Source organism: Anguilla rostrata, chromosome 9 (assembly GCF_018555375.3).
Source record: "Anguilla rostrata isolate EN2019 chromosome 9, ASM1855537v3, whole genome shotgun sequence".
Lineage (NCBI taxonomy): Eukaryota > Metazoa > Chordata > Actinopteri > Anguilliformes > Anguillidae > Anguilla > Anguilla rostrata.
Window position 1 is genome coordinate 12068792 of NC_057941.1, and position 23600 is coordinate 12092391.

The 23600-nt window shown below is 37.9% G+C and overlaps 1 protein-coding gene across 4 annotated transcripts in view; it reads right to left on the reverse strand.

The window, feature by feature from the left end:
* LOC135262957 (NALCN channel auxiliary factor 2-like) overlaps window positions 1-23600 on the reverse strand; it is a 109603-nt gene that overhangs the window by 40408 nt on the left and 45595 nt on the right. The window contains exons 1-4 of one of the 4 annotated variants that reach the window (XR_010332361.1): window positions 21961-22238; window positions 20139-20208; window positions 19972-20024; window positions 16359-17364 (exon numbers count right to left, since the gene is read on the reverse strand). The exons of 1 other annotated variant lie outside the window; for it this stretch is intronic. The gene's annotated coding sequence lies outside the window, so the exon portion shown is untranslated. Of the gene's footprint in view, window positions 1-16358; window positions 17365-19971; window positions 20025-20138; window positions 20209-20317; window positions 20425-21960; window positions 22239-23600 lie in introns of those variants that run through there. 2 more of the 4 variants (XR_010332360.1, XR_010332359.1) reach the window with 2 other exon arrangements.

Here is a 23600-nt window from a genome sequence, read left to right on the forward strand (position 1 = left end):
AGGCCTTCATGTGAGGCAACTACACACCTCCTACTAACTGAACAGTAGGGCTGGATATTGTATGACAGGCCGTTATTGTGAAAGCAACTAAAACATGTAATGCCATCCAGAAAAAAATCCTTTGATCCAAACAGCTCCCTTACAACACATCATTAGAAATAAAAATTATTCATGCTTAGTTTTGGACACAAAACAGTATTTCAACATAACGGTTATATTCTTGAGCCTCATTGATAATACAAGTGCACATGGTTCATGGGGGGAAAAAAATTAAAAACTACAAACATATAACAGCCCAGCTGTACAGTACTGTCACATCTGCAGCAAGCCACACATAAATGTAATTTTCAACCCTTTTTACTGCATACACACACATCTCAAGGTTCACAGAACTCCCCCATGCTCCACTGTTTACTTGACAGAGCAGGCAACCCTGCCTGATTGTGATTTCTTCAATCCACGTTCAGGGAAAAAAAAAGCCAGGTACTACTCTGTCAGCACTTCATCAATGCACTACCAGCCAGAAGAATAACATCTCCCGCTCTCTCTTGATTTCCCATTCAGGCCTTTGTATGTCATTTCTTATCTTTTGGCCTTTTGTTGCACATGAATGTGATCTGTTGATTTGGAATCATCTACTTGAAGCTGTCACAGGGGAGTAGTTGAAGGGGTACTTGATGGCAAAACCATTTTGTAGTGGGGCATGCATTCTCTCCTGGACCTTTCACAATGCAATACAACATAATTCCTAGATATTATTACTCGTCGTTAGAAATTGAGACGTTTCATATGTTAATAAACATATTTCAAGCGTACCTAGGTTCTGTTCCAGCAAAAAAGTTAATCCTGCATTCACAAGCAGGATGAATGGTACAAGTCAGAAATTAATTCAGTTCTACATTGAACCTCGCTCGATATCTGACAGTGGAAGGTGCCTTCAGACTGGCCAGGGAAGTTCCAATACCAAGAATGTCTATCTCCAGGCAGACCAATCACAAAGTGATTAGGGAGGGACCTACCCTTCCCTTATAACCATGTGTATCACCTGGGAATGACAGTCTTGCTATCTTCCTCATGAAGATCACAGCTCCTCAGTACACTGGTGTGAACCCACTAAACTGCTCATAACATGCTCCATCTGGGTAAACAACACCTAACATGGACCTATCTCTGGTCCATCTGTACACAGTACCTCAAAAAAAGTACTAGGTTAGCTGAGCTCACAACCTAACCAGTCACATTGCTGCGAGCCAACTAGCCCCTAGATACTTTTTGTTTTTCAATTGTAAAGGTTTTCAACATTTAAGCCGCCACAGCTTACAACAATTTGGCATCTAGTGGTCCTCCACAGGGGAGCGGTAGCATGGGTGACAAGGAGAGTGAGTCAGTGACCTGTTGTCCATGCCCTCCCTCATGCGGCTCCACCTCCACCTGTCCCACTTTTTTTTAGAGACTATCAGCAGGGCCAACGATTCCAAGGTGTTGAAGTTTTAAATGTATGTCTCAATGTAAACAATGTAAGTATTTGCTGATTTTGTAAAATGCGAAACAAATCTTCATGTGAATGGTGAGATAATGTCAAGGACAGATACTGACAGAATCCAGGCCAAAGGAACGAGGGGTCTTAATTTCAAATATGAATTTCTATTTGACCTTTGTTTTGGATCTCCATGAAGACTGGTTTCAGCTTGTGGTGAGAGAAAAAGACTATGTCCCACTAATGGCCTGGGGATCTCCTAATACGGGGGTGTCAAATTCATTGAAAAGCAGCAGACATCGTTGTCCTCCAGGACTGGATTTTGACATCCTTACCGTAATGCAATTGACTAACAAAAGAAAGTTTGCAGATAGAAGTTGTTTCTTCAAATGCAAAATAACAAATAAAGGGCATCAAATATGAAAATCTCCTGAACTGAAATCTCAATAACTATTCTAGAATCCAAATGTAATATGCATCACCTCCTATGAAACAAACGCTAACAATTGCTTTGACACATGATGACATACAGTAGCCTACTGCATATGTCACATGCAGTACAGAAGTTAGTGGTGCCAATTGATGCTATCTGATGTTAGTGCACTTTTAGAAGCTTTATAATCTCAAAGAGGGAAGCTGTATTGTTGCATTCTACTCTAGGACGCAAAAAGGTTTGTTTAAAAAAAATTCTGCAACATTTGATTTAATTTCCAATATTGGTTCAGCAGTGCACATTCTGAAGTTTTGTAATGCTTACCACTTTTTTTCTAGCTGCTTCAACACTCCTTTTTACTACATCTACCTGTAATGAATGAATGAATGAACGAATAAATAAATAAATACATAGAATTTTCCTTACTATGTGTGCAATAACAAGACTCCTGCAATGATAAAAATCATATTCATTTGATTATTGTTCTTACAAAAGCTCTTGAAAGATTAACTTGCCAGAAGTAAATAATGCTGTGCATTAAATAATAAGGATGATTCCTGTATTAAACAACATCTGTCCCAGGCTTTGACTTCTAAATAAATACAATTAATGCAGAGGTGTAAAGTTCAAGGGTCAAAGAGTAAAAGTCCCACCATGTCTTTTTTCTACCCATGAATACAGCCAGCTGATTTCACAAATTATTTCTACTCTACCTCCTGGGCCATGTCCAAAGCAGCTTACTTGCTTACTGTTGAGTATACAAGCTGTATACAACTTGTATGCAACTTGTATATTGAATAGTAGGCAAGTAAGTGATGTTGGACACAGCCCTAGCTGAAGAGTTGTGCTAATTAACTAAGCTAATTGTGAACAATACTTGGGACTTTTACATTCTGAACTAAATGTAAAATACCAAGATGCATCCAATTCTTGTAGCAATAGCGAAGCAGGTCTGAATAATATAACTGTAACAGTATGCGTATCAATATTCTCAGTGGTGGAAGCAGTGAAAATACACAAAAACCTGAAAATAAAGACTTTTCTTTAAAGGCTGTTCCAATTTGTGTACTTTTTTTTCTTATCAAACCGATGGGAGAGTGACAGATACTGCATTTTCACATCAGGTAGTGATTGTAAAGTGCTTTGTGAGATGGATAACAACAGTGACATCCAGCATTCAGTGCCTAATTACTGTGTTACAGAGAAGAGTGAGGGACAGGAACAGTAACAAAGACCTGATTGGGATAATGATCAACACCCATCTGTCACTACAGACCCAGACATTAGTCACACCCACACATTAACGTCCACACACAAAATCAGTGCTTAGCATAGTTTTCAATCTAGACTATAGAAATTATACTAGACCAGGGGTTTACAACGGAAGACTACACTGTGTATGCTGGTTTTTTTCAGAAAGCGAAAAGCTGGTGAATCTCTGTCTAAGCATTCAAGTGAAAACCTGGCTGCATTTGATTAAAAAGTGAAAGTTTTCTAGCCAGCTAGGACACAGCCAGGCTATATCTGGGTAAAATATGAGCTATGCTGGGGTTAACTAAGTCTGTTTACAGTATGTAAAAATGTCTCATAGATTTATTCCCCTCTAAACATCTAAATTCCAGTTTATGATCAAGGTTAAAGTGTATTTTTTGGATTTATCAAAGAGGCGTTTACTGATTTTTTTTTTTTTTTTTACCAGCATCAAACACCTGTGCCAAATAACTGCAGGCATTCCTAAGAGTGCTCAGTGTGTGGCCCAGCTAAAAGTGCACTCAATACAAATGTAATGAATCAAGTATTGCTTCTTAATATCGTAGGCACATTCTTCTCCTAAATTAATCTCAATATGAGTAAATAAATGCAGCAATTATCCCAATAATGCTTTATAGGTCTGTGACAGTTCTGTAAAGCAGTGGGTGTAACACTTGGCAAGAAATCTATATATTTTAGAAAAAAAGTCTATAAGGGGTGGCTGAATTACAGTGTGGACCTTTCAGGCTAACCCAGGTATTAGCACTTCTGGGATTGCCAATGTCACCTTTCTGACCAGTGAGGGAAAATAGTGGATGTTTTTTTTTTCTTTACCCAATATAACTTAATATTCAATTCAGTTTCATTTCTGCAAGCCCACTAAACAGTTGGTTAAAATGTAAAGCATCATACTACTAAATCATCATACATCATCATACTAAACCCTCCTAGAGGGCAGTATAAGAACTATGTCTCCATCAGGACAGGAAGAAATAAAAAAAACATTTAATATCTCAACAAAAACAGGCTTAGTATCATTTTTTATTTTCTTGTGGGCTTTTTAAATTATTATAATTATTTAAATTACTACTAGCTATTTCTGTTGCTCATCTAGATAAGACACATTTAATAATTTATGTTCATATCTTTTGGTCTGCAATATTTCAAAAGGATGTGCACAATAGCTCAAACGGCTTTGGCTTTGAAACAAATGGTTGGTGCACCTAACACTGTTGTACGTCGCTCTGGATAAGAACGTCTGCCAAATGCCTGTAATGTAATGTGAAAACCTGCAATCTTCTGGAATATTTTCACAGTTAATGCTAAAATTAGTTTTATTAAATATCTGAGATTAGTATTCCAAGAAAACACCTGCTCCATCAGCATGGAGCCTCAATCCCATCCAACACCTTTGGGATCAATTGGAAAGCCAGGCGAGCCAGGCCTAATCGCCCAATCAGTGCCCGACCTCACCTCTTCTGGCTGAATGGAAGCAAGTGCTCTAACATCTAGTATAAATGTGGCTGCAGCAGTGCTCCAACATCCAGTATAAAAGTATTCCCAGAAGAGTGGAGGTTATAGCAGCAAAGAGTAGTAGTAAACTCCATAATAATGCCCATAATCTTGGATGAGATGTATTTTAGCTTTTTACCATCCTGTTAATTAAATAAAGAACTAAATTAAATGTATTTTTATTCATTGGTTTCATTATATAAAACATCACTAGGACAGGGTCAACTCTGGTTGTGTTAGAAACATATGTAGAGTTATGTTTTTTTGATTTAACTGTAACACAGCTTACACAGTTTTTTTTTTAACAGTTTCATTTAATTCCTGAAAGCTATTTAAGCTGTTAATGACAGACCTGCACCTGCATCTACAGTATGCAGGCAAAGTTGTTTAATTGGAGATGCATTATACTGTAATAAGGAAGAAACCTTGGTGTGAACGTTTGGAGGGAAAATTTCTCGTAGTTTCAGATTTAAGAATTAAATCCGCATGGACTCTACAGCAACATGCAGATGTATGCGTGTTTGAGTGAATGGAGGGGTACTATCAATTCGCTCAGTGTTTTCATGGTTTACTCCTCTTGGAAGCCTTACTTTCACCATACAGATTAATTTTTTGTGCAGAACTTGACACCAGAGCGCCTGTTTCACATTCTTCCACTGTAGATGGAGAGTTTCTTAAAATCAGAGTTGAAAAGAACATGGACGAGCAAAATTTGACATCACAAATATGTAAAATCTATCATTGTCTAATATGCAGAGATATGAAAATTACAGGAGAGCAATGTAATAAACTGAAGCTTTACTGCACAGAAACTAGACTAGTAACATTATTTTAAGATGCAATCAAAAGGTAGGAACACGGTTCCACTAGTTACCAAAGGATCTCACTCTAAAAAATGGGTGGAATTTGTTCATAAAAATCGCATGGATGATACCTGACTGCATACAGGGAATCCGTGTTTATAGCACACATTTTACAGACTACTGCCTCGAGAACCTCATGCAAAAGTCAATTGATTTTGCGAAAAAATAGGTTTTGAAACCGGATGCTGTGTCTACGTTATATCCTGAGACCAAGTAAGAGTCAACCTTTCAGTATTTATGTTTTATTGATTGATAGGGTTAAGTTGTCATCGGCTGGTTGTCTAAATCTGTCAGTGTGTATTTACAATAGTACAGAGATCTAGTACAAGGAAAATAATTTGGCAAATGTAATTTAGTCTTGCATGATTATAAATGTATCAAGTATAACTCCAACTACAGAGTCCCTGAAGGGACTTGAAGGAAGAAAAAAATGTAAATACATTTTTGTTCTCTTGCAAAAAATTTTGCGACACCTCCAGAAAAAATAATATCACTATAACAGCGCATGTGTACTTCCATGTCACGGTGCCATAATTTCCTGGGGAACTGTAAACATGGAGGAGCAGCTGCTTGCGTTTTGCTTTTAACTTGATTTTACACTCCTCTGTCATTCCTGTCACACACAGGAGTAAATAAATGCTGTGTATGTATTAACGTTAGCCGGTTAACTGTCTCTGGCTTGCTAGCAAGCTATCTAGCTATCTCGCTAGATAGACAGATTGAGATCTATCTCGCTAGCTGGCTAGCAATCTACCTAGCTAGTGAGAGAGATATAGAGCTGGCTATCGTTCGCTAGGTATATCTTGTCCTGTTTAATATAACACAGGTATAAATACATGCATATTCCTAGGTTCTCTCAGAATTAGCAGGGTTGATAAACCGCCTTCATGGCTGTCTCCTGGAATGATGGCAGAAGCTGGAAAAAAGCATCATTATTTTGATCCAGCACTCAAGCTTTTGCTTAACTTTTTATTCATTATTCAGCTGCTGATAGCCACATTACACACAAACTATATAGTCAAGAACAGCTTTGTTTAAAAACCTAAATGCCTCTCAGCATAAAATATCTTCTGCAATGATAAAGAATTTAAAAGTTTATTGTTATTTAATTTGTTCAGTTTTAAGAATGGGGATTCACAGGTCAGATAAATCAGCAGAAAGCAAAAAAAAACTATAGAAGAAAATAATCCATTCAGACATTTTTTTCTGGTCTGTGTGTTTCTCTGCTGTTTTTAGCCTGTAACAGGGTCCATGCTGTGGTGATGTTCCCTGGCAATTAAAATGAAGAACTTAGGGGCCTCACTGATTTTGTTTATGATGGCAGCTTAGAAAACGGACAATTTCAAACTCTGGCAATATGGTAATATGTGTATAATTGCTAGATGTCCTCATAATAGCAGGGGAGCACAGTTGCAAGACTTCTAATGTCATGTTGTTGATCCTATAACCCTGTATGTCTGAATGCCTTCCTGATTTATATCCATTGGGGTCAGCACCAACTCTTAACTTTCTTTCACTGAGGACATTCCACTGCAGTTTAATTGATTTACATTTTATCATGGACCAATCACCTGGTGATCTGACCCTACTGTCTTTAACATTTTTGTCCAACACCCAGGCTGGCAAATACCAATTTGTTTATCTTTTGTTTTATGGGTCAAATCTTATGAAACAAATTGGTTATTGCTATTTAAAGCAATGTCACCCCATATTAAATAGACAAGAAAGTGTCCTTTAAATGAATGGCACATGCCACATCAGAGTATCTTTGTCTCTTGACCGTAATGCTTTTTCATAAAATACCTCAACTGATGTGTCACAGCACCAGGGATATTCTCCCGTGCACTTAAAATTCTTTTTAGCCACAGTATACAATGAATATGTGTGGATGGAATGATCTATGGATGGATGTGCTCAGCATTCAGTTTGTTCCCCCTTATGGGAAAACAAAGCTCTAAGTGTGAGATGTTTTCATTGTTTTCTTTGATGTGGAATGTAATTCAGTGTGGAGCCAAAATAAAAAAGAAAAATAAAAACATTTAAGTGCATACATTATACATTTTGTATAAAACTACCCAAAGGTTATACACACATGTGAAATGTTGAATTAAATATCTAAAAATGTGGAGTCAAATCAAGAAAAAATATGTTGTCCCAAACATTATGGAGCTCAATGTAGGCTTTACATGATTTATCAGTCAATCTCATGCATATTTCCATATGCTTCATCGAGTGTGCTGTTTGCTAAGTGCAGAATATGGTAGCCACAAATATGATATATACAGTACACATTGGGTGGGACTCAGTCACACACACTAAGGCCTATATGAAACAGCTGCTTCAGGAAATGTATTGAACAGAGCAGAGGGCCGGCATAGCCAGGCTTCACCGTCCAGCGGTGCTCTGTGGCTGGTCTCAGAAGAGGACCATTGAGCTGCCATTACAAGAGCAGCGCTCTAATGCCAAATGACAGCGGGCAGGAAGGTCTGGACTCGCAGGTAATGAGGTTAGCAACCGTCCTCCAGGGAGGTCGGGCAACAGAATCTCAGCAGCTCTCACTTCATCAGTTTTATGACCCCAGCTTTCATGGGATGCAGTGCTTTAAGGGGGTGAATTATTGGTTGTAGTGAAGGGCCAAGTCATTCCAGTGGGGATCTTGGCATTGTTGTGAAGCAAACGGAATTGTATGGAGCTGGCCATTTTCAAATATTACTCAGATGTAAAACTGTCCATTTCCATACCTCTCTGGGACATTGAAACAATCTGAGAAAAACACTAGGAAGGATTGCCAGTAACATTACTGGTTATTTTTTATAAATATATATAAACATATAAGACTAGCATATCCTGAATGTTATTATTTTATGGAAGATCATACACGGAGTTAGAAAACAAAAGCAGAACCATTTAAGTCATATAAGTCCTAGTACAATTTTGTATTAGGTTTTTAGAGATAGTATTTTATATAATAAAATGTATAGTGCTTCTTACTTATTCAAGCTCAGACGTAAAAAAAAACATAATTATGGGTTAATATAAGTGAATAAGTGCTACAAGGCGCTGAGGTGCTTCTTGTTCCCTCAGATAGAGCTTCTGTGCAAGGAGTACCAAGTGTTACAGCTGTGCTAAATGAGCAATAGAGAGTCAAGATGTTTGCTGAGACAAATGGGCAGCCTGCCAGCCAACCAGCTGCACAGTTGCAGAAATTAGAAGCCCATGTTTGCCCTCCGCACACCCTGACTGCGTAACCCTCCCCAGGGTTATGTGAGAGTGCGCTGTTCATGTGTGAGCACCATTTTCCCAGCGGTACAAGACAGAGAATTACTTTGATGCGGGTTCTTTAAAAGCAACAGAAGCATGGGCCAAATGGCTAGCGCACAGGGATTAGAACTCTCTAAGAACAGCTCCAAGGAAGGGGCCAGGAATCAGAATGTCTGGATCCACTGGGGATGAGACTATTCGAGTCTGTGTGAGCTAGCGGAAAAAGATGAACAATAAGTGACCTCATCTGATGAACAAAGCCCTAATTAGATCCTAAGAGAACTGTTCTGCACAGCAAATTATCCTAATTGACTCATGGGCACTATGAAAACAAACAACACCAGGCTAATCAGAACAGCAGAAATTAAGTCATTTCAGTTTCAGAAAAAGAGCAACCGACTTCATTGATCAGACTTCCAGGCACTGTTTTTTGGTTGTGGGTTTCGTAAAACATAACTATAATATTTGCTATGGTGATGCTTTACTTTGGTTTCCATGGTGAAAAGCACTGACCCAATGACCTCAGATCAGTCATCTGTTATCTGACTTCCTGTGAAATTCAACAGTAGGCGATTTTAAATCAGCATATTATGCAGCTCTGTAGAACCAGCATTGGTCTCCCTGTTCAAAAGGGTTCTATCTCAATTCTCAATCAATCTGGCCTCTTTCCTTTATGTTCGGACTGATATAATTGTGGAAAATTGGAGAGGCAGCATTACTTAGTTACAAACTGTCTGTAATATATTATTTCTGTCAGCCCTGGTCTTCAATGAATACAGACTGTTGCCCTACTTTTTTCCACTCTCCTTGTGGTTTTTTTCCCCCCCACTTTATCCAGTTAGGAGGGGAGGTTCCAAAAAAGGTTACAGATAGAGCTAGGATCTTCTAGCACAGACCACGATCAGCAATCAAACCTCCAGCCACATGGCGGGGAATTTTATGTGGGTTCGAGGGTTGGCTGCCCTATGGACTGTGCCACATGGTCTCGCCTCGTTGCCCAACTTTCTGAGACCTCTCTCCATCTGAACCACCTCTAGAATACACATCTAATTTGCTGGTGGTCCACTCCAAACAAATCCACTTATTGTATGTGTGAGGAGCGGGCATGCACATGCTGTATAACCAGTGTGAAAGAGCCACAGATAATAACAACAACATACATTATATGCTTAAAATTGGATTTCCCAGTTATATTAAAAGACGAATACATGTCATGTGCATCTTCGTCATATGTCGTGACATTGCCAGACTGAAGGCATTTTACTAGGTACAATCTCATAGATATTCAGGCTTAATTAAGCCATTGTGCACTGTCACAGTGGAATGTGGGGATGTCAGTAAAAACAATTTTTTTCTCTGAAACGCCACTCACACAGACAAGATAGAATAAAATAAAAAAAACTTAATAAGCCAAATTGTTCTTAGATGTTAATGGATAGAGAGCTGTATAAACTTTTGTCAGACTAATGTTTAATAACTGTCCAATATCTGTTGAAAAAATGAAGTACTTGGAATTACTACGGTGAAGTTCTTTTATTTTTGTATTATTTTTACTGCATATATAAGAATAAAGTTTGTAAGACAATGTTGTTTTAGTGGATCAAATTACAGCCTAAGACTGTTTTATGTGTATTGTTTCATTTACCACTGGTAATAACTGTTCTTAAGAAATTACAAGACATTGAACAAAGCAACACCTCTTAATTCAAGGTTTATGAAAATAGTTACTGGACACAAGAAACATGGTTGCACTTGATCCGATATCTACAGTATGGCAGTATGGCTAAACAATGTTAAAATAGCAGGGGCCTAGAAAACTTAAACACTGAACAGCTGGTCAAGTAAAGCCTTACAGTTAGTACTTTAGGCAGAAGGCAGCGTTATCCTTCAGTGCTATGTTGTGAGAGAACATAAAAAGAAACGGAACTGTAATAATCTAGTTCAGGGGTTTTCAGACTCAGTTCTGGGGTCCACTTTTCATCCTGGTTTTTTGTTTCACCCTAGCTCTTGATCAATTAAGGTTGTTGAAAATATGTTCCCACATATTGTTGGACTTTCACATATTCACACACAATGCAGGTTTTTCTCATTTACTATGTCATGTAAAAATGTACAAATGAATTGTTTGTTTGTGCAGTGCAGAATGTGCTGTTTCTTGTCAAACAATCATATTTACACTATATATTTAATTTTACTGTAATTTCATAATTATATTATTTTAGAAATGTATATATTCAAAAAAACGTTGTAAATGGTGTAGGGAAAACCATAAGTTAGTTCTTCATCATTACCTGTTAATGCCAGCGAGAGGGTGGTGTTTTCACCAGGATTCTTATCTGACAGCTATCCTATCTGACGTAAATCGCTACAGCCTCAAAGCCAACAGCAAATCAATAGAGAAAGTTGTCAAACTTTGGCCCTTCTTCTACTTTGGCCTTCTGGTCACAGGAATCCAGCCTGGAAAGGATGTGTTATCATTAATGTATTAACAGGCATTCTCAACCCTGGTCCTGGCCAGCTCCAAGGTCTGCTTGGTTTTGTTGTTACTCAGCACTTAGTTTATCAAGCAGTTTATTGCACAGTTAAATGTGCCGAACCTGGTTTCATTGGTATGAACTGGTGAAAATGTGGAAAAAATCCAGCAGAACCTATGGTCGTCCAGGATCAGGGTTATGGATCTGTCGTTTAAAAGTTCCTTCTGCAACCATGAATAAAATTCTAAAAAATTAAAGAGAAATTTATCAAATGGGGAAACATTAAGCAAAACATAACTTCTAAACTGAAATGGAGAAAATATTTGTCTGATGCTGCACTGCAAATAATAGCAAACTAAGCTAGGGGCTCACAAACTTATGCCTAGGTGGTACTGTCAAACTGTTACCATGGTTATGGTAAAGATTTTCAACAGCACCTTAAGTGATACAATACCAGTTGCCGTACAGACATCTGTGCAGTGAATAATATCCAAATAGCTGAGAATACAAACTACTAGGAAATTCTACAGGCTTGTATAAATTGAAATAAATCCTTTCTAATTGTGACTGTTCTCTTCACTCTCAGAGGGAAGGTTGCTAGGCACGGACCCTGGTATCTATGGCAACCGCAAACTCCCCCTGAACCGAAGTCCCAAGGGAAGCTGAGGGCACACGCTCTGCCAACTCTTCTGGACGTGAGTCAGCTACGTTGCACTTTAATTAAAGAGAGAGGAAACCGATCGTGCTGTCTGGGGACTCTCCTACACACCATAAAGAGCTTAGACACTGTCTCCATTTCACCAACACGAGGCTCAAAACACCCGGCATGCCTTGCATGACAACAAACGCAGTTAGATTCCATCAATACTATTACATTTGGCATTCAGCAGGCACACTTAATCAGAGTCACTTACAGATGTACACACAAGAAGGTTTAAGCAGTGAATAGCTGATACCACAGGGTCAGAACCGATAGTAGCCGTTAATATCTAATACCGAACTTACTTATCCTATTCTATTATTAGTGATTATTTAGCAAGTCAGAGTTCTGAGAAGTTCAGTTTTTTAAAATATATTCTTTGTTTCAATGACAAAAAAAATGTAGATATTTATTTTATCTTTGGGTGAATTACATCTGGGAACAGTCCGATTCATAATGGCCAAAATATCTTACAAATAAACAGAAAGGTACTTTAAAATGGTCAAATGCAAATTTGCATTTGACATAATATTATCTCTTGCTTTATCACAAAAATACTCTTTGATTTTTTACTGAAGTGCATTTGATCCTTAAACTGTATTTCATAGTATATTTCATATTATATTTGCTTGAAATACTTTTGACCCAAAGTAAGTTTGGAACATTGCAGCAGCACTAGTCCAACAGATTTCTGGATGGACAGTGCACAAATTAATGGCTTTTCGACGGGAACTCACATAGTTAGCTTCATTTGTTAAAATTAGTTAATAATTTCACAAAAGCGACCACTCGGATTCCTACGACAAAAAAAAAAAAACGTTAAAAAAACCTTTGGCACAATAATGCACAAATCAGAATAATTAACTGATAGATTAGCTCAGGTTGAAGATTAGGTGTCTGCAATTAGCTGATCGCTCCTGAGGTTGTCTCACGGTGTATGGGGAGAGTGCACGAACAGCGGAAATGGACGTGGGGTTAATTTGCGCTGGCTATTTTGCTATTTAGCTGCAGCAGGCTCTTTCCTCCCTGCAGCCCTATGTGTCTTCCGGGCCCTGCTGATTGGGACATGATCACGTTGCCTGAAGTGCCCATTATCACCATCACCTCTTAACACGACACGCTGGGCAGCCACTTTGGCAGGAAAAAAGTGTGGCAGGAAACATCACAGAGGTCTGATTATTACAGCCTTTTCAACAGCACAGAAAGCCTGTGATACAACAGGAGGGATCATCAGCCAGGGGAACCCTCGCTGGCGAGGCCCACAGAGCCCTGATTAAATCTGAGGCTGGGATCTCTTCAGCTCCATCTCTAATTTAATAGTGCAGCATAACACTGGTAGGCACAATTGCGTTTTAACAGATAACTCATCTTTTAAAAACTGCTGGTTGTAGCAGTGGTGATTCACTCATAAGAGGCCAAATTTAACCGACGTGTTGAAACAAGGGCTGTTATAAATCATTTATTCATACATACATACATACAAATGTGCATGCACGCGCACGTGCGTCCATAAGCACACACATACACAGAAACAAAGGGAATAAACAAATGTTTATTTAACTTGGCGGGTGATAATGAACTCGCAAGCCAAAGACGATGACACACCACAAATGCAGACCAAGAAGACTGCAAGAGTAAGCGTGGTAGTGTGAACAGATACAGTTAGCTACATCACACCACATAATTTATCAGACAGGTACGGTCTGCATTAATACAAAAACAAACTAAAACAAGTCTGCACCATCATGGGTTCATGATGGGCTCCAATGTTACTCTTGGCTTGGTCATGGGAGCCAGGGCCCGGAATGACCAAGTCTTTTGAGACACTGTTCCATTGAGAAAAGTTTTCAAATTGTGCTGAATCGTTGTTATGATATTCTGCAGTAATGCAAATGCACCAGTTTTTGTATGTAATACCGAATGTGTGAGGAGGGTGAATGGGTGAGTGACAGGCACTGGGATGGAGGGAGTTAACTGAGGGAAGGAATATCACTCCTGCTGATGCATTTTGCCAGAGGGGTGTTTACCACAAATTTCCTGTTCTATCACGCAACAACCATTTAAGATGCTTTTCATTATTGTAATAAAAGCCATTTTTCTTTCATTACACAGGAAGTGCTTTTTTCAATGGCTCCTTTGTCTAATTTGCATCTCTATTCTGTCAATAATATATTCACTGGGGAAGCGGCTGCGTCTATTATCCAGCATTATACCTAAAATGCAGAGATAAATGTGCTCATGAGTGGGGTAGGCACCTGTCCACTTTCTCAGTACAACAGTGAGGTGGAAAAAAAAGGCAGATGAGGATCTGAAATCAGCTCAGTTCACAGGCTGACCAGTAGTTGACCAGTCAGAGATGACAGCCTGACCCATTTACCACCAAAATACACTGTAAATCCAAATGAGTTGACTCTACTCAAAATTCTTGTGGAAACTGATCACCTCAAAAAAATTATGTAAGCAAACTTAATTGCCTTGTGTACACAATACTTAATAACACGTTTAAATAACTTTCAATTCAAGCTTTTTGTTCACTCAAATACGAAAATAAGCCAACTTATTTATCTTACTTAACTTAAAACAATATTGCAATAAATAATTTTAATTGAATTCTGTATACTTCATTCATATGATCTACATGGAGGTACAGACATTTAGCATAATCTTATCCAGGGCAACTTACACAATGTCTCTACACAGTATTCATTTATACAACACGGCATAGCCAAAATGTATGTGGGCACCTGACATCCTACATCTCATCAACAATTATGGGCATTAATATGGAGTTGGTCCACCCTTTGCTGCTTTAACAACCTCCACTCTTCTGGAAAGGCTTTGTACTCAATGTTGGGATTTGCTTTCATTCAACCAGAAGAGCATTAGTGAGGTTGGACACTGATTGGGCGATTAGGCCTGGCTAGCAGTTGGCTTGCCAACTGATTCCCACTTTGCACAGATTGGTGGAGAACATATCTGCTAATTTAATGTACTGTATGTGGCCTACAGTCAAAACTCCAAGCTTGGCAGAGAGCAGTGGTAAGTGATAAAAGCTTGGCTCTTTGGGGTGACACTGCGGCAAAGGAGAGAGAGCAAAGATCCAGGCCTTTAAAGAGCAGTGGAAGCTTGGGGAACAGAAGGCATGCTGGTGAAGTTCCAGATCCTTCCTTTGGGAACCAGTCAGAAAGGCACCCAGGAGCTCTGGGGAACCGTGTGAGCTGTGGGCAGAAAATTCCACCATTCAGCAAGCTCTGCATGCAGAGAGGGCCCCTTCCCTGGAGCTCAACTCCAGGGAGATGGTGCCAAGATTAAAATAATAGAAAAAGGTTATTAAAAAATCACGTAGAGCAGAATAAAATCTGCACAAAAACAGGCCCTTATTAGCTTGGGAATGTTTTTAGATAGGCAATTACAAACCAACTGGAAACATGGTGCAGAGGATGAGGGGAGAAACCTCAATCACTGCTGATTAAACAAAAAAATAAAAAATGTTTTTCAAGTCATTTCCAAAACATTGCACTTTATGGTCTGGCTATTCAGGGGCTCATTTCATAAAAGTTGTGATGTGCAAGCTGAGATCTGTGAGATGCTATAGATTTCTCCCACTCTTTTTGGAGTGTTTCACATATAAATCGCAATCCACGGACATATGTCACAAGCACTTTCATGAAAGCAATCAGTAAATCAGCTATGGTTCTCATCCACCTGCCTCATTTTAGTGTTGTATCGTCCTTTTGCTTTTGTGACCAGCATTGAACACTCCTCAGCTCTATGTCGGCTGGCTATGGTGTCAGATTCTAGTATTTTGCATATGAAGCAAGTTAAACTGACAAGCCTGTGGGTTTCTTTGATCAGTATGGTCCCCTTTCTTATATATTGGTATTATATTATCTTGCTTGCAATTACCCGTTATTTCTTTAAAGATCATCTAAAAATACCTGCCAGTGGTTTAAAGATGATCTCACCCAACTCTTTGAGTACCCTTGTGTATATGCGATTAAGGCCTACTGCCTTATTGGTCTGTAGTTTATGTAATTTTTCTAGTACTTCTTTATCCCCTATCCCAATATCAGCAAAGAAAATCTGAGTACTCAATATGCCTTCTGTCCTATTAGTAACCTCCGCTCAACTCTCAACAAAGGCATCAGCGGTATCCTTATTCTTATAAAGCAATGCTCCTTCTTCAGACTTTTCCTACTGCAGTATTGAAAGAACTTTTTAGGATTCCTTTTTGCATCTAGGGAAATTTGCCTATTCAAAGTGTTACCCTTTTAGCTACCCTTAGTTCTTGTTTAACCTTAGTTCTTGGTTAAGGTTTACATACACCTAGGCTAAAGACATTCAAGCTCAAATTTTCACAACTCCACACATTTCATGTTACGATACATTTCCTGTGTTAAGTCAAGTCTACTTTATTTCCATAAGAGCTCATTTAAAAATAATACCATTGACAAAGGGGCAAAAAGTTTGAATGACACAATACATTCCCTGATAGCACTGACCCATATCCATCAGCACAACATCATGTTCAAATCGTTTGCACATCGACAAAACATTAAGACGTAAATTAAGCTATAAGTACGAGTAAGAAATAAAACTCACAAAACATTTTAAAAGCACCAAATATTACATTTATAAACATTAGAAATAAATAGACTAAAGCTATACTAAACAAAATCTATAGTAAAACCTTAAGAGCACATGCATAACACTGATAATCACAGGACTATCAGAACACAAAATAATAAATGAAAGTTACATTTCACTTTGATGGAGCATTTGAATTTTTATTTTTTAACTTAGTGCCCAAAGCTATACAATTCCAAAGGTGAAAATATTTGACCAGTGTGTAATGTCCAAAATAATGAAGATAGATATTGGGCTTACGTTACATTAGTTGATCAAGATGTTTTACTTTAAATGTTTAATACATTGCATCAGTCACACATTAATCACAAAAGCAATAATACCAATTTCAAACAAAATTTGCGAAGTTATTTAAAAAACAAAAATTTCATTCAAAATGAGATATCCCAAGCAATTTTTCTTGCAATTGAACTCATTAATACTGAATATAGTATGTTTTCTAAAGACCTAAAAAAGTAAGCTATTTCAGAATCATAACATCCATCTGTAACAATATATACAATTTTGAAATGACACAAAACCATTACATTTAAACCAATGGATTAACATTTTACTCTTTGCATTCTGTTTTCCATTTAGGGTTTGTCTTTCCCTAAATTCAGTGTTGTTTAACCTTGCTGGGCTATTTGGTAGGTAAAATATTCCAACTGTGATATCCTGACCAATGTGACATGAGTTATTCTTATTGTGCATGTTGCCTTCGAAGTTCAGTGCTGCTTTAGTCTTGAACCAGGGAACAAATGACTCTAGGAGAGAAAAGATAGCATAAATGAATACATTGCTAAAAGTGCTGTAGGTAACATTTAATAATATTAATTTAAAAAAATAAATTAAAAAAAAATAGAAGACATCCACAGAGCTTGCAGAAAGATGTACAATAAAATAATAAAATTTCCTTAAAAGAATTATACTGACTATGAATTTCTAATTTCAAATATATTTTATGGTCTGTATGCCATGCTGTGTTTGTAAGACATCAGATACTGTGTATAGTGCTCTTTTACAATGACCACTGCTGCAAGTAAATGCGAGTTCAGCCTCAGGACTTCATTTGGGTATGGCAGATGAAAAAAACAACAAAAAAGATTAATAAAAAGTTAAATGTTAAACGTTTTCTGGATCAAAATAATGCTTTCATTTGCTAGTCACTAGTTAAAACTAGTTTCCTAGCATGGTGCTCTAAGTAGAGTTGCCAACCATTACATAAAAACAGGTTACACTATGGAATCATCCTGTAATTAGAAAGTAAAAAACATATTCCTTATATGGGTCGTGAGGGCCCGTATTCCCATCAAAACAGCAGGCACTAGCAATACTTTACCCTGCACGGGGTCTCCACAGCCAAACGCAGATTTAGCACAAGTTTATAATCTAATATGCAAATCACTAATGGCATGTGTTTTACATACCTTTTGAATTACATATCAGCTTCATGGTGACTCACGTTTAAAAAAAAATTGGAATAGCCTCTGAACATGTCAAATTTACGCAGTCCTATTTTAACAGGACTGACCACATTTTATCAAAATACGGGACATACAGAGCCAAAAATTTCCTTATGAAAAAAAATAAAATAAAAATACCGACTGGGAACTAAAACCACAAGCTAGCTAACATTTGCAGCTACAGTTGACACCAGTTTGCTACTTCTGTACCTGCAGTGCTAACATTATCTAACATGTGGTACTATAACTGCTTAGCCCCATTATGTGAGAGCAATTGAAATAGGCTGCACTAAATCTGTCTATTATGTCACATAATGGGGCTACCTAACTGTTATGTGTGCTTAGCTAGCCAGCAGAACAATTGATGCATGCAGTAAACATACTTGTTCAACCTGTTTTTATACTAATACGAATAATGATAATAATGAAATGTAAAGCCTCTTTGAGTTAAATGAGACGCATTAAAATCACACACCAAATGTCTTCTCCAAAATGGACACTTAGATTACAGGCTGAAGTGGCCCAAATCCAACATTTTTGCCTACATGTGACAAAGATCAGATTTTTTTTCCTGAGCTATGTGAACAAAAAAAATCTGATATGTTCATATCAGATTTGGGCCACTTTCATGTGGACCTAGATCGGATATATATTCTATCTGTAGACATCTCTCACTACTGTGAGAACTGTCAGATCAGAATTCATGTTTTGTTTTTTTTTCATTTAATCCACTATCTCGCCCTCATCCTCAACAGCTCATAAAGCGTCATCTGTCCTCCACATAAAATAATCTTGGGCCATATCCACAACGTCTTACTTGCTTACTATTGAGTATATAAGTTACACTTGAATTGATTAAAAGTTTTGAAAGCTGAATCGAATTAGCCACGTTTACATGTCATTTTGTTTGCATTTTTGCATTTGATTGAACATTTTATTTGATTGCATGTTATTTGATTCAACATTTAATTTAATTGCAATTCAATCGATTTAGCGTTCATTTAATAATTTTTGTTCTTTCCACTCCTCATAATGCTAAAGCTACTGCAATTCGAGATCAATGCTGCCACATAATTCCACTAAATAACATTTACATTTATGAGTAAATATGTCAAACTGAACGACACATTAGTCAGTAGAAATAGCAATGAAGGATCAAGCTTTAAGGCACAAGCAAGCATCGGTACAAAAATGAATGAATGATAAAACTGTCATGTGAGTTATTGATCAGCAAGTTTCAGTAGAGAAAATATGGTTGTAATGTTAGTTATTTATAAGAAAAATTTGGTACCAAAATTAATGATCAACCCAGATGGTAAAAACATCTCTTTCTCTTAGACTTGGATAAGACTTCTTTTAGGCTATTAGCCTGTTTGAGCAAGTAACATATCAATCATCTGGCCTGAGCCAATCTCATAGTGAACCTGGGCCAGCACACATTCTTCATTGCCAAGCCCTGTGTACCATCATTTAAACATATAATACACTTGTTCTTCGATCTAGTGGCCCCTTTCCACTGGAGGAACCATCTCCAGAACTCAGGAACCAGACCAATTTTGGTTCCTGGTTATGGTTCCTTTTCTATCCCCCTTTAGTCCCTGCTCGCGAGGTAGTACTTTTTGGTGGACTGCAAATTATTGAGGTGGAATATCGCTGATTGTTCAAATGCAAGGTAGGTAGGTATGGACTTATTCCCCTCTACTTTTCAGTAAGTGTAGTGGGATCTTTCATGGCCACCTAAATGTAGGACCTTGGTTTAGCATGTCATCTGAAGGACAACACCTTTTTTTTTATAGTGCAGCACCTTTGTATTATAGTCAAATGGAAACAATTGTACTTGGCTTAATGAAATGACACACACTGACAGCACAATATAGAAAATGTTTTAGTTTGTGTACCTTTACTTACTCTGTTCAAGGGGTAGCTGGGTGGGTTTGGGCTCTGTTGAGCAGTGTAGAGTTCTGAAAGAGAGGGAGAAAACACCATGTCACAATGTATGCACATTCAGATGTTGTACCAGAGGCCTGTTTTAATTTAGCTTTCGCATCAAGGCAGTATGGAGCCTTCAAACTTACACTGTTCAAGGATGAGCAGGAGTGGGGGGCTAGCCAGGTGGCATGTGGCTCTGTCCAGCAGTGTTGAGGTCTGAGAGAGAGAGAGGTAACACCATGTCCCAATCTGTGCACATCCAGATAATGTACCAGCTTGTTTAGATTGTGATTTTGCGTCAAGGCAGTTTGAAGCCTTCACTTACAATGTTCAGGGGTTGCGCAGGTGCTTAGGATTGAATCTGATGAAAGTGGTGAAGGCATGTGCAAGAGATATGAGAAAAAAACATCCCAATGACCTGCACCCTTTCAAAAAAAAAAATTGCATGTGTGTTTTCAAGGCATTTATCATATATTTATGGCACAAATAAGGATGAGACTCATTCTTGGTCTAGTTAAAGGAATGAAATAGAAGGGTCAGTGCATTAATCCTAACAAGCGATGAGAGCAATGGCATATGCATTTTCTATTAGTTCAGTAGTTGATTACATATTAAACAAGACCAGGTTAAAACCTAGTATATGGCTGGACCTAACACACGTGATCTGGCCGACCAATTCTGTAACTTTATAACTCGGCCAACCAATGGTGTAACTTCATCACTCACTCAGTCACTCAGTCACTGAGTCACAGACATTCGCGTTTGTAGGGCTGGCCCCGCTGTTGCGGTCCAGCCAAAAAAAACATCTTGTTATTTTCACCACATGTATGACTGGCTATGTACATGCATGAATCGGAATGGAAAATACTTGTAAATGATCATTTTGAATATTAATTGATGGCATCAATAATAGATTGGTGTGAGAGATTATCATGGCTGGGCATTTGTCACGGATGTTGCGAGTGTCACAGATGCCTAGAGTTTTGCCATTTTTTGACAGTTGCGTGACTTTACCCATTTTTACCCATTTCTGCATAACATCAGCTAAAGTAAATTAAAACGATCAGTTTGAGACCTGTATTCATTAATATTATCCCCCTTTACTTCTTTAACGTTATTTTAATTATTTCTAAAGGACTGAGGACCAGTACTCCAGCATCACAACTAGGCTGACTGACTCAGTCTAAAATGAACAGGATGCTCTTTCAGATAACATACCTTAATTAATGTTAGTTAGCAATCGCAGGAAGCCTTGCGCTTTTAAAACAGCTTTAAACATTAGGTGAGCTACATTTGAGAAACCCCGCAATAAAAAAATATGTTGCAACAATACATGGATCGTATCAAAACCTAACATGACTTCCAAAACTTAGCCTATGTTGGGTTGTTTCTACCGAAAAGGTCCACTGCTTTACACATTTACCACTGCTTATGTAAGTGACAGCATCCAGATTGATATACCTTATGCAAAAGTGAAGCTAGCTAGGTATACTGTTTTTATATTTTTGTAATTTTATGATTTTTGAGTCATGCCAAAATCGGAACGATCCATTCCATAACCAGCAAGCCTAACGTGTTTGGTTAACGGGTCTTGACAGCTGAGGGAAGATAGCTAGCTAGCCAGCTGTCAACAGCTGCTAGCCATCTTTTGTTGGCTGGCTCGCCAACTCTAACAAGCTACCATTTATGTAAAGAAAATATGGCCAGATTGAACATTGTCTTTGATTACAATTAGCGTCATGTGAAAGGTATACATCTTTGCAATAATTAGAAAACTATGGGGTCAGATTTTTTATCTCAGGAACAGGTAGCCAAACCTAGCTAACATTAACTTAGCTATTTAATTTAGTGAACAGTATTGAACAAAAACTTGAAGTATAAAGATTCGGTTAATATGACTAACAAGCATATGTCAAGCAGCTAACATTTAGAAGACACTTAACTAATTAACTGGTTTAAGTTACTTACCTAACAATACACCTTCTCTTCTCTGGATGAGACTGAGAGACTCTCGCAATTTCAGTTGCACTTCAAAATTATGGAATATTTTGGACAAAATTAATTAAATAAATAAATAAATACATCATGAAATGTGAGCATAAATAATTAACTGTGGCACGATATGTACGTATGTATTTATTTAATTATTTATTTATTTCAATGACGCTACATGCTGTCATGGTTTTGGCTGATGCCACCATTTCTTTTCCTTCTGCGCATTTTCTTCAGTTATTACGGCCATTGGTTTTTTTTATGCGCCTTTTCTTCAGTTATTATGGCCATTGAGTTGATTGAATTATACACGTGCAAATTTCCTTTTACAATTTGCACCTGTTGGTTTTCTATTTAAACCCTGAGCAAGCCGATAAGCTTTGCTTCAGTGTCACTTATGTTGCACGAAAGCCGGTATTCTGTCAAGCGAGGTAAAGGTATAGGATTGAGCTGCGATATTGGATTGTTGTGGCTATAAAATTAGCACAACAGTCTTTAGCTTTTTTAGATTGTTGGCAACAAGTTCGTGCCACAATCTAAGCTCAGTATTCTTTCTTTAGGGTTTTACTTTTTCAGCCTCGGTTCGAGGTCTGTTTTCTTTGAGTTGCCCCGTTTTCTGCTCCGGCAGTTTTGTTTTATTTTCATACTCCTTAAGCTTTAGTTCTTTTCTACCCAGTACGTGGGTTGTGTAGAGCTTTTCTTTAGGATACTCTCCCTAAGGGTATTGTTTTCCTTTCCCTTGTCTCTTGAGACTTTGTGGCTATTTTACCTCTGGTTAATAGCTTAAAGAACCCCCCTGTTCCGTCGCGGTTGGTCTCCTAAAACTCCAACTCCCTCACACATGCGACATGAAATAGGCCTCAGAAGTCTGACGTAACACAGAGCAAAAACCTTGTCCATACATGGAATTACAGTTCAAAGGGAAATTTCTCTCTGGAAATAATGAATGGATTTTCACATAACCGTTCCTGTCACAGTCTGTGATTTAAGCTGGTGTTTAAAACTTGAACGTTTTTCAGGACACACTTCTCTTAAATGGCACTGGATCCGCTGAATTCCGATTTCGTTTTTCAACCGAAACAATTATTTTGCTAGCAAAAAGCTAACACTGCTGCACATGTTATTTATGTCACAGCTCTTGCAGTTCCCTGCCAAGGCTTGGAATTAAAAACCGTCATTTTTATTTCAACGATGCTACGTGTGCAACATGAAATAAGGCTTGAAATTAAAACCGTCACTTTCACCCATCAAAGTTGGGAGAAGTCTGATAGGTCTGGCTTGTGTGGAGAGTGTAATACCAAAAAAATAAGTATGTTGAGTATATATTTATATAAATAAATAAAATGGCTTGCTATCTAGAAGTGTGCACAATTACCCAAAAGATACTTTCAATTAAGCTGGGCCTAGCTGGTATTTGTTGATCAAAACATGATTACTTGTCCAGGTAATTGCAGATGGCTACAATGCTGACGCATTATGCTTTTAATTGTAGGCTACTGCTAACCACTTCACGAAGGATACAAATGTCCATTTTGGTGAAGTTGCAATCTCTTGGCATGTATTTCAGGATAAAAAATAAAAATAAAAAACAAACAGACAAAAAGCATAATTGATTG